Here is a 15,266-nt window from a genome sequence, read left to right on the forward strand (position 1 = left end):
TTTTATGCAAAGTTGGGACTATAGTCGTGATCAACTTTTACCGGAAACCGCTTCACACGCGGATTTAGTGGTATGAACCCTTAAACAAAGAATATACGCACACCATTTTATCCCGTGCATTTCAGAAAACAATAATAAAATAAAATCCAAGCATATTGTGGTTTTATTTCTGAGCAAGGGACATAATTTTAGCAAAACAATTGCGGAGAAAATCTAGTAAGAGTGAAATTAGAAACTTTTCACAAACTCATGCCTATATGGTGGGCGCCTCCGTAGAGGGCGCCCAAAAACTGCAAGGCCGCCGTAGTTGGCTAAATAGGCTAGAAACCACCTAATTGATATGCTACACAGTCATTTGTAGCTTAGCCTTGAAGGATTTTATCCATAACACATTTGAACTCGGTGAAAACATTGTGAGAGAGGGCAAAAGGTCAAAATCGTACAGGATGCACACCAGTAAATAGACTTTGTGTACAAACAGGGTCCGGGAAAACGTCATTTTCTTGACTCCAGAGCGACTCGGTTCTTCAAAACTTACCCTTTCTGCAAGTCGAAGGTCAGATGAAGACATCCATTGTAGAAATTATATACGGAGTCCAGCATTTTTTTGCAGAAAAATGCCGACTAGATCACCCTATAGCCCACACATCTTACGCCACCTAACGAATAGCTTGGTGTTTCTGAAATGTAACACATTTTGAAAGTTTAGCCAAATAATTGTCATAAAAAGTCAGATCCTACTCATTTTTCACAGACAATCTATTTCCCAGGCCTAAATGAGGATTAAATATGAATCAGGGCCTAATAGTTGGGGTTTAAGCCTTTTCTAATGAATTAAATTAAGTCGTGTTGCACGTTTCGTCGTTTGAAACACTGATTTTTTTGCCTCCCAGGGTATAGGAGACTTGAATTTACTGGTGTGCACTCTTATCTATACTCAAGATGTCAGGTCGAAGATCATCTGGGGTCAAATCTTAGAGTTAAATTATCTGGACATTTGGGGATGGGATATGGAGTTCAAACTTGGTGACAAAAAACCGCATGACCAGGGGAACATGTTGGAATATCTTGCAGGGGTCGGGTCAAAGGTCATCTACGGTCAAGTTTTAGAATTGTATTATCTAGACATCTGTAAAGGGTACGGGGCTCAAACTCGGTGACAACAAACCTCGTGATCAGGAGAGCAATTTGGAACATTTGGCAGGGATCAGGTCTAAGGTCATCTGGGTCAAATCTTAGAATTGCATTTTCTGGACATCTGTAAGGAGCATGGGGCTCAAACTCGGTGACAACAAACCTCATGACTGGGGTAACATTTTTAGAACATTTTGCAGGGGTCAGATACCTCCAAAACACCAACACGCCCCAGCTAGGTTTTTGGTATATGATCACCATTTGCAACTAGTTATCATATTGGAATTTTAGAGTAGAAGGAATGATAGGACATCATGGGTTGATTTGTAAGTTATAGGTATTAAATGAACCACTGTCGATACCAAAAAATACAGCACTCATTTTTGGGATTAAAATGATTCTTTAAGTTTTAATATTTTTTACATTTGATGGAAAATTGACCAAGCATGAAATTTTGTATATTATTTTTTATACTTGCAGTCTCAAAATGTAAGCATTCAACGTCTTGAGTATTCTTTACAAAAGTTCTGGTGTACAAATCCAAAAGTATTTCGGTATAAAGATGTTATAAACATACCTCAATGACGTTTCGTACTACATCGTAGTACTTTCTCAAATTGACTGATCAACTCTCATACTCCTAGTCTGTTTCCTGCTAGAACTCGACGTTGGTGGCGTTTCGGAGTGGAGTAATTGGTCGTAAATGTGGGGTAGGAAGTGGTTGCCCTCGTCTCAGCTGAATGTGTTGGCCCCCTTTTGCCGGATCAAGATGGCTTCTTTAACGTGTCTTCGTTTTCTGTTTTGCTCTCTGTCTCTGATTTTTGCGTCATCCCATCCTATGACATGGTTTTCCTCCGCTACGTGGTCCGTTATGGCCGATTTATTAACCTCTCCTGTGACCGAGGCTTTTCTCTGTGATCTTGTGAAAGTCTTATTTGAGGCTTTGTTAGCTTCTGTCTTATGCTCTTTAAGACGTGTTACGAATACTCTCGAAGTTTCCCCTACATAAGATTTTTCACAGTTCAAGCAAGGAATTTCATAGACACATTCAGCTGTTTGTAAAATGTCACGCTTGTCTTTGGGGTGTACTAGAATGTTCCTGAGTGTCTGATGTGGCTTGAATGATGTTTGGATGCCATGTTTCCTGAAAACACGTCTCGCTGAGAAAGTCCCTCGTTGTAAGAGAGTACAACCATGCCTCTGGTGGTAGTCTGCGACTTGTCTGTTTTCTGAGGTGTCTTCTTGTTAATGTCTTTAAATGCCCATAACCACATAACCACATAACTTCAGCGCTTCTGTGATCTTACTCTCTTCAACTAGCTTGTCTGCTTCTTCTGTGATAACTTTGTCCTTTCTGCCCATAAGCGTGCGGATGGCACTGAGTTTGTGTTGTACAGTTAGGACGCTGGACAACCGATTGTTATTGTTCTGCAATGCTCACTCAGTCATTTAATAAGGCAATACAAACGATCGAATTTGGTATTCAAATGAACAAAATTTTGAGTTACACCTTTTCAGTGTAAAATTGTTTTTCTCGGCCAAATGAAAAGCAATAATTTTCATTTTTTCAGTAAATGTCAGGAAAAACTGTAATGCTTGATACTGTATTTTTTTTCAAATCTTAGTGTTAAACTTAGTCGTGAAATTCAGTCATTTAGTGTAAGATTTTCGATTTTGATAGGCTTCAACTCTGCCCGCGAGCCTTTTTTGGATCAACCTTTTAGCTTTTCAAAGTAATATAGTTCGCTAAAGAAGGATTTTTCCCAACTTTCTAACGCACATCACCGTGAGCGATATATCATAGTTTTGTCAGAATTTCCGTTTTGATTCCATAATCTTTAACTACCAGCTGAAATATTTTCAAATCCACGCGTGAAATCTTCGGCTAATACTAGCATTGTGGATCGATATCTCTGGGTGCCCGGCCTGGATAGAGTGTTGCCAGAACTTCAATATAGCAAAGAAATTACCTGGTGTTTCAATTATCATGAAGGTGACTGGGTATAGTGCCTTTTGTTTGTGTTTGTTTGAAATTGCTTAAACCCACCGAAAGTCATAAAGAAGCAGCCAAAACAATACAAGGTTAAACATGGAAGTTTATAACAACCTATTATAATGACCTAAAGGAAAAATCATTTATGGCAACAATGAGCCTTGCATTGTAAGTCATGGTTAAAATGTGTTGAGTACCTACCCCACCCCCATAGGCCTACATAATATTACATACCGGTACCTTATAATATTTATATAGCACGGCTATAGCTATACATTTATAAAGTAGGTCCTATAGCGCTAAATTATGACAAATAGGCCTACACAAACCCGAACGCAAGTCTGAAGGGTGTAATGAAAATACCAACCCGCGATGGGGGGGGGGGTCATTCAAAATTCACCTGGAGATAGGAGGGACAGAAAATTAAAATCCCCTCTAATAACACGCGAATTTTTCTAGGTTTGGACAGTGGATTTTCCCATGGACCTCATCCTAGGTAAATAAACAAACAAACAAACAGACAAAATGGTTTTCATAATCATGGAATCCATAGCCCCTATAAATTGAAATTGCATTCACCTCATTTACCAGAATTGGGGATTTGGGCTACCAAATCGCTGGTCAGGCAATCCTGGTTTTCAATGGAAAAGGGACCTGGTTGACAACAATTGAAATATCGATTATTTCTGCTGGTTGCTCTCGAGATAAAGTACTGATTTTGACATTTTCGGAGCATGAAGGGAAAAAGGGTAAAATAAAAACGGAAATTCTGACAAAACTATAATATATAGACCCACACGATGTGCTTTACAGAGGTGGGAAATATCTTTCTTTAGCAAACTATATTAGTTTGAGACGCTAAAAATGAATTCTGTAAAAAGCTCACGGGCGAACTAAAGGCCTATAAAAATCCAAAATATCACACTAAAAGACACAATTTGATGCTTAATTTTAACACCAGGATTTAAAAAAAAATGTTCATCCAAGCACTATGTTTTTATTTGACATTACTGAAGAAAAAAAATTTTTTGCTTTATATTTGACCGAGAAAATAAATTTCATAGCAAAAAGGTGTATCTCGGAATTGTGCTGATTTTAACATGTATCGATCGCGACTAAGCAGAACAAAAGAATCGGTTGTCCTGCGTTTAGACTGTGTAGCGGGTGGTGGGATTTGAAATGAAGGTATTGATCTGTGTGTGTTTTTTCCGGTTGACTGAACCATCCTGCTTTTTAACAATGAGCGTGTCAAGAAAAGCGATTTGTCAGTTTTCTTCTTTTTCATATGTAAACTTGATGTTGCCCGTTTTGTCAACTTGGTTTATGTGCGATGTGAGCTGTTCTGCTGTCCATTTACTAACGATCTCTAATACATCTACGTAGTGATAATGAAATAGATCTTAGTGGCACCATGCAATAAGAAAGAAATGTAGTTTTGTAAAAATTCCCACAAAATCCGCCCATTTTGGAAAATTATATTAATTATTTAGGGAGAGTGTTTTGTGTATTTTCCTGTCATTTCCTGCAAACCTAATGGGCTATTCCAGATGAATTCCGCACCCCCCCCCCTATGGAAGACACTTCTGGAATTGGGGGTCAATTTGACAACCGGAATTCACCCCTCAGGAAAACCACATGGAAGACATAACCGGAATTTGTGCAATTTACAAATTTACCTGCTGGAATTTTGATATTTCAATTTAGACACATCCAAAAGTAGGGGTGAAATGGACAGTCAGATTTCACCCCTCAGCAAAACCTGTATGGAAGACACAGCTGGAATTGGTACTGGAATTTTTTTATTTACCTGCTGGAATTTTGATACAACAATTTAGACACATCCAAAATGGACAGCCGGAATTCAACCCTAGCAAAACCCCTATGGAAGACAAAACCGGAATTCGTACAATTTATCGATTTACCTGCTGGAATTTTGATGGAATTGATACAATTTACCTGCTGGAATTACTATAGTTTGATTTAGACTCATCTGAATGGACCCTGATTATGATTTTGACGTGGGGGTTACTTCAAAATTAAATGGCTTGGTTTTGCAGTATTAAGGGGCTGTGCAATAAATGCTTGCCCCCCCTCTCGGCCTGCCAAAAATTCCTTCCCCCCCCCTCGGTCCACCAAAAATCTTTGCCCCCCATTGGCATATTAAAGCGTATTGTATTGTGTATTGTTTTCCTAAGCCTTTAGAGCATTTTATTTTAAAGGCGCCGCATGAATGTGTTCCAAAAAGCGCTTGCCCCTCCTCGTTTTTGGCTCGCCTAAAATGTCTTCCCCCCCAATTTTACCCTCTCACCAGGGCTCATAAATTATTATTGCAAGAGCAAAATGTAAAAAATATGGGGTCATTGGCCCGGGTCATTGGGTGAGAGATGGATGGTTTAGGGGGAGATTTGGGTGAGAACATGACCTTTTTAAAAATGAGAATTTTGAATGAGAGCCAAAATAGTCCCAGTTGCAGAACATAGACTGTAGAGGGTAATGCATAAGAATGTCTTGAACATGATGGCTTTTTTAAATTTCAAAATAAGTAACAAAATCAGTGATTAATGAAAGTTGCTGAACAAATTGAAAAAGAGGCCTTTGGGTGACAGATCAAATGGGAAAATAAGGGGTCTTTGGGTGTGAGCCCAGAGGTGTGAGATAGAGCATGTGCTTAAATGCAGAGTTTTAGGTGACGCCCTATACGGTCACCTCCAAAGTGGAAGTGCCCTCCCCCTTTGCTCCCATTCAGATCATAGACTGTCTGTCTTTTGCTCCAAATTAGATCATAGACTGTCTGTATAGAAATAGAGTCTATGTTCAGATTTATTGGATTTAGCAGGGGATTTTGATGATCACTAATTTTTTTTTTTTTTTGTGATTTAGCTAGCTTCTTGGGATTTTTATGCTAAAATTTCACTGCCATGGTAACACATAATAACAAAAACACATCCTGTCGCAGACCATTGATCAGCGTGCAGACGGTGGTGCATGGTATACCTGGGATGGTATAAGGCTGGGTATGTTTTAAACATAAAAATACATATAAGCCTATAAAATTAAATAAAAATCATAAAATATAAATGAATGCATAATAAGTTTAATGATTTAATTAATAATTGATTAACTTTATTATTTTAAACAAAATTAACTAGTCAAAACAAAACAAACCCCAAAACATGTTTTTGTTCCTTTTGTTCAGTGTAATTTTCAACAAGTTTTGTGCTTGCACTCTGAATTGAAGCATAGAATGTATTTCTACAGTCTATGATGATTGAAGAAAACTTTTGGTTTCAAGAACAGAAATGTGCAAAAATATAATGCCACATAAATTTACACTTTATAATTTATAAATAGAAAAGACCAGCGGAACAAGTGAGGTGTAAACTGAGATACACTATTACATAACCCCATAGACCATGTTATAGTCTATAATAGTTATAACCTTGACCGGTTGGTCCTCTATTGCAAGTACTGTATTGGAGTTTTCTGGACAGAATCTATGCTTTATTTATCCTACAGCATAAATAATTCTCATTCACTCTAGAATTTTCAACTGGCTATCATTTTAGCCTTGTGTAGGCTCATAGTCATAAGCTTCAACATTTTTTTCACGGTAGTGAAATGATGCCACTTGTCCCCATATCTCATATGCAAAGTTTATCCCTTACATATCCTGTGTCATGGCCCCACAACAAAGGTTGGTATACAAAAAAGAAATATAACAATTGAAGTCATTAATATTCATATGCAATCACCATACCAAGTTTGAAGTTGATTCATGATTGTGATAAAGGTGCACAGTGGATTAATGAAAATGTAGGCAAAATATGCAAATGAGCTAGTAGTACAATTAGTCTGTATAGGAGTGTTACTTTTTATCGAGTTTCGAGTTTCGAGTATCGAGTTTCGAGTTTCGAGTTACAATTTTCGAGTTTCGAGTTTCGAGTTCGAGTTTCGAGTTTCAAGTTCGAGTTTCGAGTTCGAGTTTCGAGTTTCAAGTTCGAGTTTCGAGTTCGAGTTTCGAGTTTCGAGTTCGAGTTTCGAGTTCGAGTTTCGAGTTCGAGTTTCGAGTTCGAGTTTCGAGTTCGAGTTTCGAGTTCGAGTTTCGAGTTCGAGTTTCGAGTTCGAGTTTCGAGTTCGAGTTTCGAGTTCGAGTTTCGAGTTCGAGTTTCGAGTTCGAGTTTCGAGTTCGAGTTTCGAGTTCGAGTTTCGGAGTTCGAGTTTCGAGTTCGAGTTTCGAGTTCGAGTTTCGAGTTCGAGTTTCGAGTTCGAGTTTCGAGTTGCAACCTCAGTATCAACATTGGATCATAAATATTATCATTATCATCATTCTCATTATCATCATTCTCATTACAAGAAACAAACCTTCTTTTCTAAGCCTTATTGCTTCATAATAACGTTAATGTTTCATAATAATGGTTCATAAAAGTACGTCTTATGATAGCTTGATTGTTATAATACAATTTTATTTACTGTGTTTATTTGCATTTCAATGTGCCCAGTCCCGCTTTTGTGACAATCTTTCTTCCTTTCTTGCTTCTTTTCTCTTTCTTTCTTTCTTTCTTTCTTTCTTTCTTTCTTTCTTTCTTTCTTTCTTTATTTATTTATTTATTTATTTATTTATTTATTTCTTTCTTTCTTTCTTTATTTCATTTTTTCTCTATTTATTCATTTAATTCTTTCATTCTGTTTCCTTCCTACTGTTTCTTTCTTTGATGATTCAATCTTTCTTTTTTCTTTCATCCTTTCTTTGATGATCATTTCACCGTCACTTTCTTTCACAATGTTCAAGAAAGAAGGAAAGAATTTCGAGTTTGACATTGTGAAAGAACGAAAGAAAAAGAAAGAAAGAAAGAAAGAAAGAACAAAAGAACGGAAAAAAATGGCATTGATGGCGACTCACTAATGGCTTTAGGGAGTTTATTCCATTCCCTTGGGCCAGAGACAGAGAAGGTATACCAGCTGCTCTACATGCCCTAGGCTGACTAAGCAGAGTCTTATCGGAAGAAGATCTCAATCCTTCTCTTCCGGGAGCACAGGCTGAAAGAAGCTCACAATTAGGGGCACGGCCCTGAGAGCACTTGAAAACATAAAGCAGAAGTTTAAAAAGAATAATTCGGTTCTGGATTGGAAACCATGACTTAAAGTCAGGAACTCGTGAACTCAAGCCGCGCTTGAGTTCCTGACTTGACTTCAAGGCAGACTTCATGACTTTAAAGAACATGCTGTTCGAAGAAAATCGAAACTTATTTAGGCCTATATATTTGTTGTTGTTTTTATATAAATATTGAGAACATCCAAAAGTACAAAATGTTACTACAAATATACTACAAATTTGGGCAATTTCGACCGTAGCCCTCACCCAGTGTTGCGATTCTCTCATTTCTTCTTCCCCTCAAAAAAGGCGTACGTGTAACATCTACACAAACAGGCCTGTAGGCAGGATTTTGGATATTTTGAACAGCTAAAATTAGCACGAAAAGCAGTCCTTTGTGAAATCTTCTTTTTACTTGGGATCTTCTTTGATATTTACCCCCCCCCATCACCCCTTTTGGTGGATTTTCTCCCAGTATAAAATTAAAGATAGTTTGTTGAGTACAAATTTCACTGTGCATGTGTTTGAATTTAGTTGGGTTTTTTGAAAATTTTACCCATACATATTTTGACAACTAACCATGCAATGCACAGTGTAAATTGAATCTGTCATCACTGCTCAGCAGGTAGGCCTTATTCCTAATTATTTTGAACATGGAGTTTTAACTCGAAATTTGAACAAACTGAATATCAAGTTTAAACTCGAAATTTGAACAAATTGAATATCGAGTTTCGAGTTCGAGTTTCGAGTTCGAGTATCGAGTTCGAGTTTCGAGTTTTATACAAAAATACAAATATCAACTTTAGATGATAAACAACTTTATCATCTAAATCAACTTTAAATGGACGGGTGTATGCCTACCGGCGTCGAGAAGTAGGGACCTATCGGTATTAAATTATGTTTTTAAAAAAGGGGGTTATATTGGGTACAACAAAAGAATAAAAATACATTCATACATAAAGATATTTATAAAGCGTCTTTAATATTTATCAAAGCGCTGAACAACGAGAGAAAAGATGTGAAAAAGAAACACAGAAGAAGCTAACTGAAAAGGTGAGTTTTCAGTTTCATTGGCATTGATGGCGACTCACTAATGGCTTTGTCCAACCCCGTCACACTTTCACGACAGGCGATGAGGTACCTAACAAGCGCTACGAAGCGTGCCTGTTCACACCTAACGAAATGCTTACTAGCGTTGCGTTGGTACTTAGGCTATTTCCTCTTACTTTATAAAAAGAAACGAAACATTCTACCAAGGTGCGACCGGGTTTCGAACCAGCAACCTATGTATTCACAGTCAGACGCTCTATCACTACGCTACGAGTTGTCCTGCCAGAAAGCCGTCTATTTATCATACTTATTGTTTACGGAATAAAGCGCATATACACGATATACTATTATTAATATATTACCAATGAATACGTATATAATCTACGATCAATAATGAACCCTAACCCTAACACTAAACCCTAACCATAACCCTAAACCCTAACCCTAAACCCTAACCATAACCCTAAACCCTAACCCGAACCCCTAACCCTAAACCCTAAACCCTAACCCTACCCTAACCCTAAACCCTAAACCCTAAACCCTAAACCCTAACCCTAACCCTAACCCTAAACCCTAACCCTAACCCTAACCCTAACCCTAACCCCTAACCCTAAACCCTAACCCTAACCCTAAACCCTAACCCTAAATGTGCTGTGCTGCGCTGTGCATGTTTCATTAGGCAAACAGGTACCTAATGGACGCTACGAAGCGAATCCCAAAACACCTTTTTGATCGCTACGAAGCGTGCTAAAGTGTGACAACGGGGTGCACAATTAGGGGCACGGCCCTGACGGGATTCTTTTCTTTTCTATTACTAACTTACGCCCCTCTGGAATTACACCACATTTCGCCATACTGCATTTTAGAAACGCTTGCTGTTAGAATTAGAAAAATTTTAATTGTAATTATTGCACAGGTCACGGCAATCCTGTGACCTTTCCGGAAAAAGCCGAGTGGCAGGTTTTTCAAATAAATATTTTCTGTGTAAAAACTGTACCATCAGATGTAATGTAATGTAATATATGAATATTAATTGTACATCTATCATAACAATTTTTGATAACAACTTGCGTCACAATTGATCTAGTATAGAAGGTAGAGAATTTATTTCAATCTTATATACGCCATTTTTTTTTTGGAATTAAGTGAAAATTAATTCTGTAAAAACTGTAATTTTTAATGTAATTTTCACATTGGACCCAACAAAAGATTACCGTTTTGTTGTTATGATAATCTAATCTTTTGATTTCGTAAATAAAATTAGGGGTCTAATGTGGATCTAGGATGCAAACTGGAACAATCCAATGCCTTGTCAAAAGCATTTGCTTCAAAATGGAGTTCGGATGCACTTCGTAATACAACTTCCGCTATTTGCGGGAAACCACATGCACAGCAGAGCACGTGGCCGCCATATCAAAATCGATTTTATGTATTGTGTATGTAGGCCTATTCATAGGACCCTCGTATTAATTGTCTCTATGCGCTTGAGAATTTAACAATATAAATAATGGTAGCTTTATTATAATACACATTAATGTTTTAAGCAGATAAAATTCCAAAATATGATGTAGTAATGAAGTTGCGATCTATTTTTTCAGTTTTGTCAATCAAAATTCCTAAATCATTTTTTAAACAACTTGAGAAATTGTTTTTCAAATTCATTTGGAATGGGGGTAATGATAGAGTCAAAAGAAAATGCTTGTGCAATGATTATTCATTATGTGGTCTTTGTATGATTGATCCTTATAATTTTGCCATTGCACAGAAAATGACTTGGGTTAAACTTTTGCTTGACAATGACTATAAGTCTTTGTGGAAATCCATTGAGTTAACAAAAATGGATGATTTGTATGGTGATATGCTGTGGCATTCATATGCTCCTGAAAGAGTGTTAAAATATTTACAGAGTTCTCAATTAGCTGATTCACTTAGAACGTGGTATTATTATAGAGAAAGTGCTGTTAAGTTATTGTTTGATGTTAGTTTTTCAGACCTTGGAGCTTGTCAGTCCTTATGGTATAATAAAAATATTAGATCAAAATCAAAACAGTACTTTTTTACAAAGAATGGTGGGACAATGGTATTTTGTTTGTTAATGACTTAATTAATCCACCTCTCCCTGATTTTAACCTTTTTGAAGAATTAGTCCTTGATTTTGATATTTCGCGCCGAGGTAGGCAAAAGTATAATTTTCTAATGAAAAATATTCCCAGAGCATGGTTCGATAATCCAACCGCTGAAATTACTCATACTATTGTTTTTGATCGTATTGTAGAAGATCTTTTCAGAAATAAAAAAGTTCCCAAGTACACGTATTCTGTTATGAATGAAAAGTGTATTCCTGAAAAGCGTATGAGTGATTGGAGTGAGTTGGTGGATGATCTTGAAGCAAGTTGTGATTCTTGCGAGGATTGGGAAATAATTCACCTTAATAATTTTAAATGTTCTATTGACACTCGTCTCCGTTCATTTTATTTCAAAATATTTCACAAGGCTATCGCCTTCAATGATTTTCTTTTTAAGATCAAAAGAAAGGATTCCCCAAATTGTTCCTTTTGTGATAATATGTCTGAAACAACTGTTCATGTGTTCTGTGACTGTGAAGTTGTTAAACCAATTTGGAATGAGCTTATTTCTGTAATTGTCAACAAACATGATATTGATTTTTCCTGCTCAAAATTTAATAGAATGTTTGGTGTCCCAGGTGATAAATTCCTTACCCATTTATTCCTGATTTTAAAATATTATATTTATATTTGCAAATTTCAAAATAAAAAGCCAACTTTTATTGGATTTAGGGCCCATGTTAAATTTAATAGGAAACAGAATACTTTATTGCTAAGGGTAAAGACAAGCTTTCTGCCCATTTCCGTAAATGGAGATTTGATTTGTAATTTTAGCTGTATCTATTTTATAAAGTTTTGAAGGCTGCATGATCTACATTGTATGCTATGAGGTATGCTATGATTTTTCAACATTTGTTGCTGGATTGTATCATTGGTGTTGAATTTGTGCTATTTTTTTTTTGTGATCTTTGTGATTCGTTTTGATTGCTTTGTAATTCTTTTTTGTGTGATATCTTGTTAAAATAAAAAACACAGAAACATAAAAAAAAAAAGTTGCGATCTATTAATATTATATATGTTTCAATTTTCACGATGACACTATCAAGTCCTTCGTGGTCGAGTGGTCTAAGGCGCTGGTCATATGGTATACGTGATAGCGGCGCAGTGCAGCGTGGGTTCGAGCCCCGCCTCTGCCTAATTAAATTTCCTTCTTTTTTTAAATTTCATATTATGTTAGGGAAATGTGGCTGGGAGAATGTATGTATGGCGAAGAGTGGTGTGCTCTGGTATCATTCGAATCAAGCCTTGAAAAATCCACTGTGTAACCTGAAGTCGTTATTTTGACGAATATGAAAGTGTTATGTTAGACTGATGCTCCATAGGAAAATACAGCGCGTCCACATAATGCAACGAATAAGTTCGAGTTCGAGTTTCGAGTTCGAGTTTCGAGTTCGAGGTTCGAGTTTCGAGTTCGAGTTTCGAGTTGCAATCTTAACAACATTGGATCATAATAATTTATCATTACATGTCAGTATTATCATTCTCATTATCATTACAAGAAACAAACTTTCTTTTCTAAGCCTTACTCTCTTATATCATTTTAATGTTTCATAATAATGGTTTTATAAAATGTACGTCTTATGATAGTTTTTAATTTCTTTCTGAGCACATAAATGAAGAAAGAAAGAAACTTGAAGAAAGTAAAAGAAAGGCAGAAAGAAAGAAAGAAGGAAAAAAAATTATCAAAGAAAGAAAGGAAAAGAATGAGAGAATTAAATGAAAAAAGAAAGAAATAAGGAGAGAAGGCAAGAAAGAATCATCAGAGAAAGGAAGAGAGAAAGAAATCATAGATCATGACATTGTGAAAAAACAAATGAAAATGAAAGAAAGAAATAATGAACAAGAAAATAAGAAAGAATTAAACGAAGTACGAAAGAAAGAAATTAAAAGAATGAATTATCAAGGAAAATTAAAGAAAGGAAAGAAAAAGTGAAAGCTATAAAGAAGGAAGAAAGGTGGAAAGAAAGAAAGGTGGAAAGAAAGGTTGAAAGAAAGGTGGAAAGAAAGAAAGGTGGAAAGAAAGAAAGAAAGGTGGAAAGAAAGAAAGAAAGAAAGAAAGAAAGAAAGAAAGAAAGAAAGAAAGAAAGAAAGAAAGAAAGAAAGAAAAAAAAAAAAAAAAAAGAAAGAAAGAAACTTGAAGAAAGTAAAGGAAAGAAAGAAAGGAGAAAAGAATGAAAAATTAAAAAAAGTCGCCCAATTGGGCGGGAAATGTGTAAAACCTGAAAGTCTAATTCACAAGCTTTAATTTAATGTAGGTTGCACTCTCGTAGCACTTGAAATAAAGAAATTGTAAAAATAATTCACCCAAATATGGTCGAATTCACAAGCTTTATTTTAATGTGGGTTGCACTCTCATACCACACTGCAAAAATTGTGTCTTACCTTCTTCTTCTTTCGTGTCCTTACATCAAACTGTACTTATCCACTGAGAAACACACTTTTGTGCCCGTTGAGAAAATTGCGCCAGATCGTCTGTCGTCACAGGATCTTCCAAAAGCGGGCATTCCAGCAGATGCTGCATCGTCTGTGGCTCTTGTCCACAATCACACATGGTCGGGCCACTGATGTATCCCCATTTGTGAAGGGTATCCTTGCAACGTCCAACACCGGTTCGGAGGCGGTTAAGGCATCTCCAGTTTGCCCAGACTTCGTTTGCTCCTGGAGGTAGTGATTCTGTGGGTTGAATCCCCATCTCAGTGGTGACTACTTCAGATGAAAGCCTTTCTTTCCACATCTGGGTGCGAGCCTCTGATGATGTTGTTTGCAGAGGGAGGGTGCTTGTGATGAAGCTTTTCCTTGACTTCAGCCGTCTGGTTGGTGGTGTGTGGTTGCAGAGGGGGTGTCTTACGTCCGTGGTCTGTTTACGGCGTTCCTCTTTGCTTGCCACGGCTCTCCGGATGTCAGGTGGTGCGATACCTGCCAAGAGGTAGACCTTGTCCATGTTGGTAGGCCTTAGACATCCTGTGATGGAGCGGCAGCTTGCGTTGAGTGCAGAGTCCAGCTTCCTAGCATGTGATGATCTCTCCCAAGCAGGGCATGCGTATTCCGCGGTGGAGAATCTCAAAGCCAGTGCTGTTGATCTGATGGTATCTGGGCTAGCACCCCATCTGGTGTTGGCAAGCTTGCGCAAGATGTTGTTGCGTGTGCTGACCTTGGCCTTGGTCTTCTCCACGTGGGCCTTGTAGGATAGGCATCGATCTAGTGTGACCCCCAGGTACACTGGGTTAGGGCAGAAAGGGAGCTTGGTACCAGACCAGGTGATGTTCAACTGTCGCTTGGCTTCCTTGTTGATAAGGTGGAAGGCACAGACCTGGGTCTTCCCTGGGTTTGCGCGCAGTTGATTCTCGTCGTAGTACTCTCCTAGTCCAGTCAGTGTATCTGTCAGAGTGTCTTCGATCACCTCAAAGCTGGTACTCTGGCTGGTTACGCACAAGTCATCTGCATATATAAACCGCTTGGTTTGGCTGTCAACTGGCTGGTCGTTAGTATAGATGTTGTATAGCAGAGGAGCTAGGACACTTCCTTGGGGAGTCCGTTTCGTTGTCTGCGCCATCGGCTTCGCTTCCTCCTAGTTCAACAAAGAACCTTCTGTTCTGGAGCAGGGTTTGTAGAAGCCTGGTGAGGTGAACATCCTTAGTCATCTCAAGCACTTTGGCGAGTAGCCGGCGATGGTTGACGGTGTCATAAGCTGCAGAAAGGTCGACGAAGACAGTACCTGTGATCTGCCCTCTCTCAAATCCATCCTCAATGTGTTGGGTGAGGTTTAGCAGCTGGCTGGTTGTTGATTTCCCTGGGCGGAAGCCAGCTTGTTCAGGGATCAGTAGACCATCTACATGTGACGCAAGGCGGTTCAGGATGAGCCGCTCAAACA

This window comes from Amphiura filiformis, chromosome 18 (assembly GCF_039555335.1).
Source record: "Amphiura filiformis chromosome 18, Afil_fr2py, whole genome shotgun sequence".
In the NCBI taxonomy this organism is placed as follows: domain Eukaryota; kingdom Metazoa; phylum Echinodermata; class Ophiuroidea; order Amphilepidida; family Amphiuridae; genus Amphiura; species Amphiura filiformis.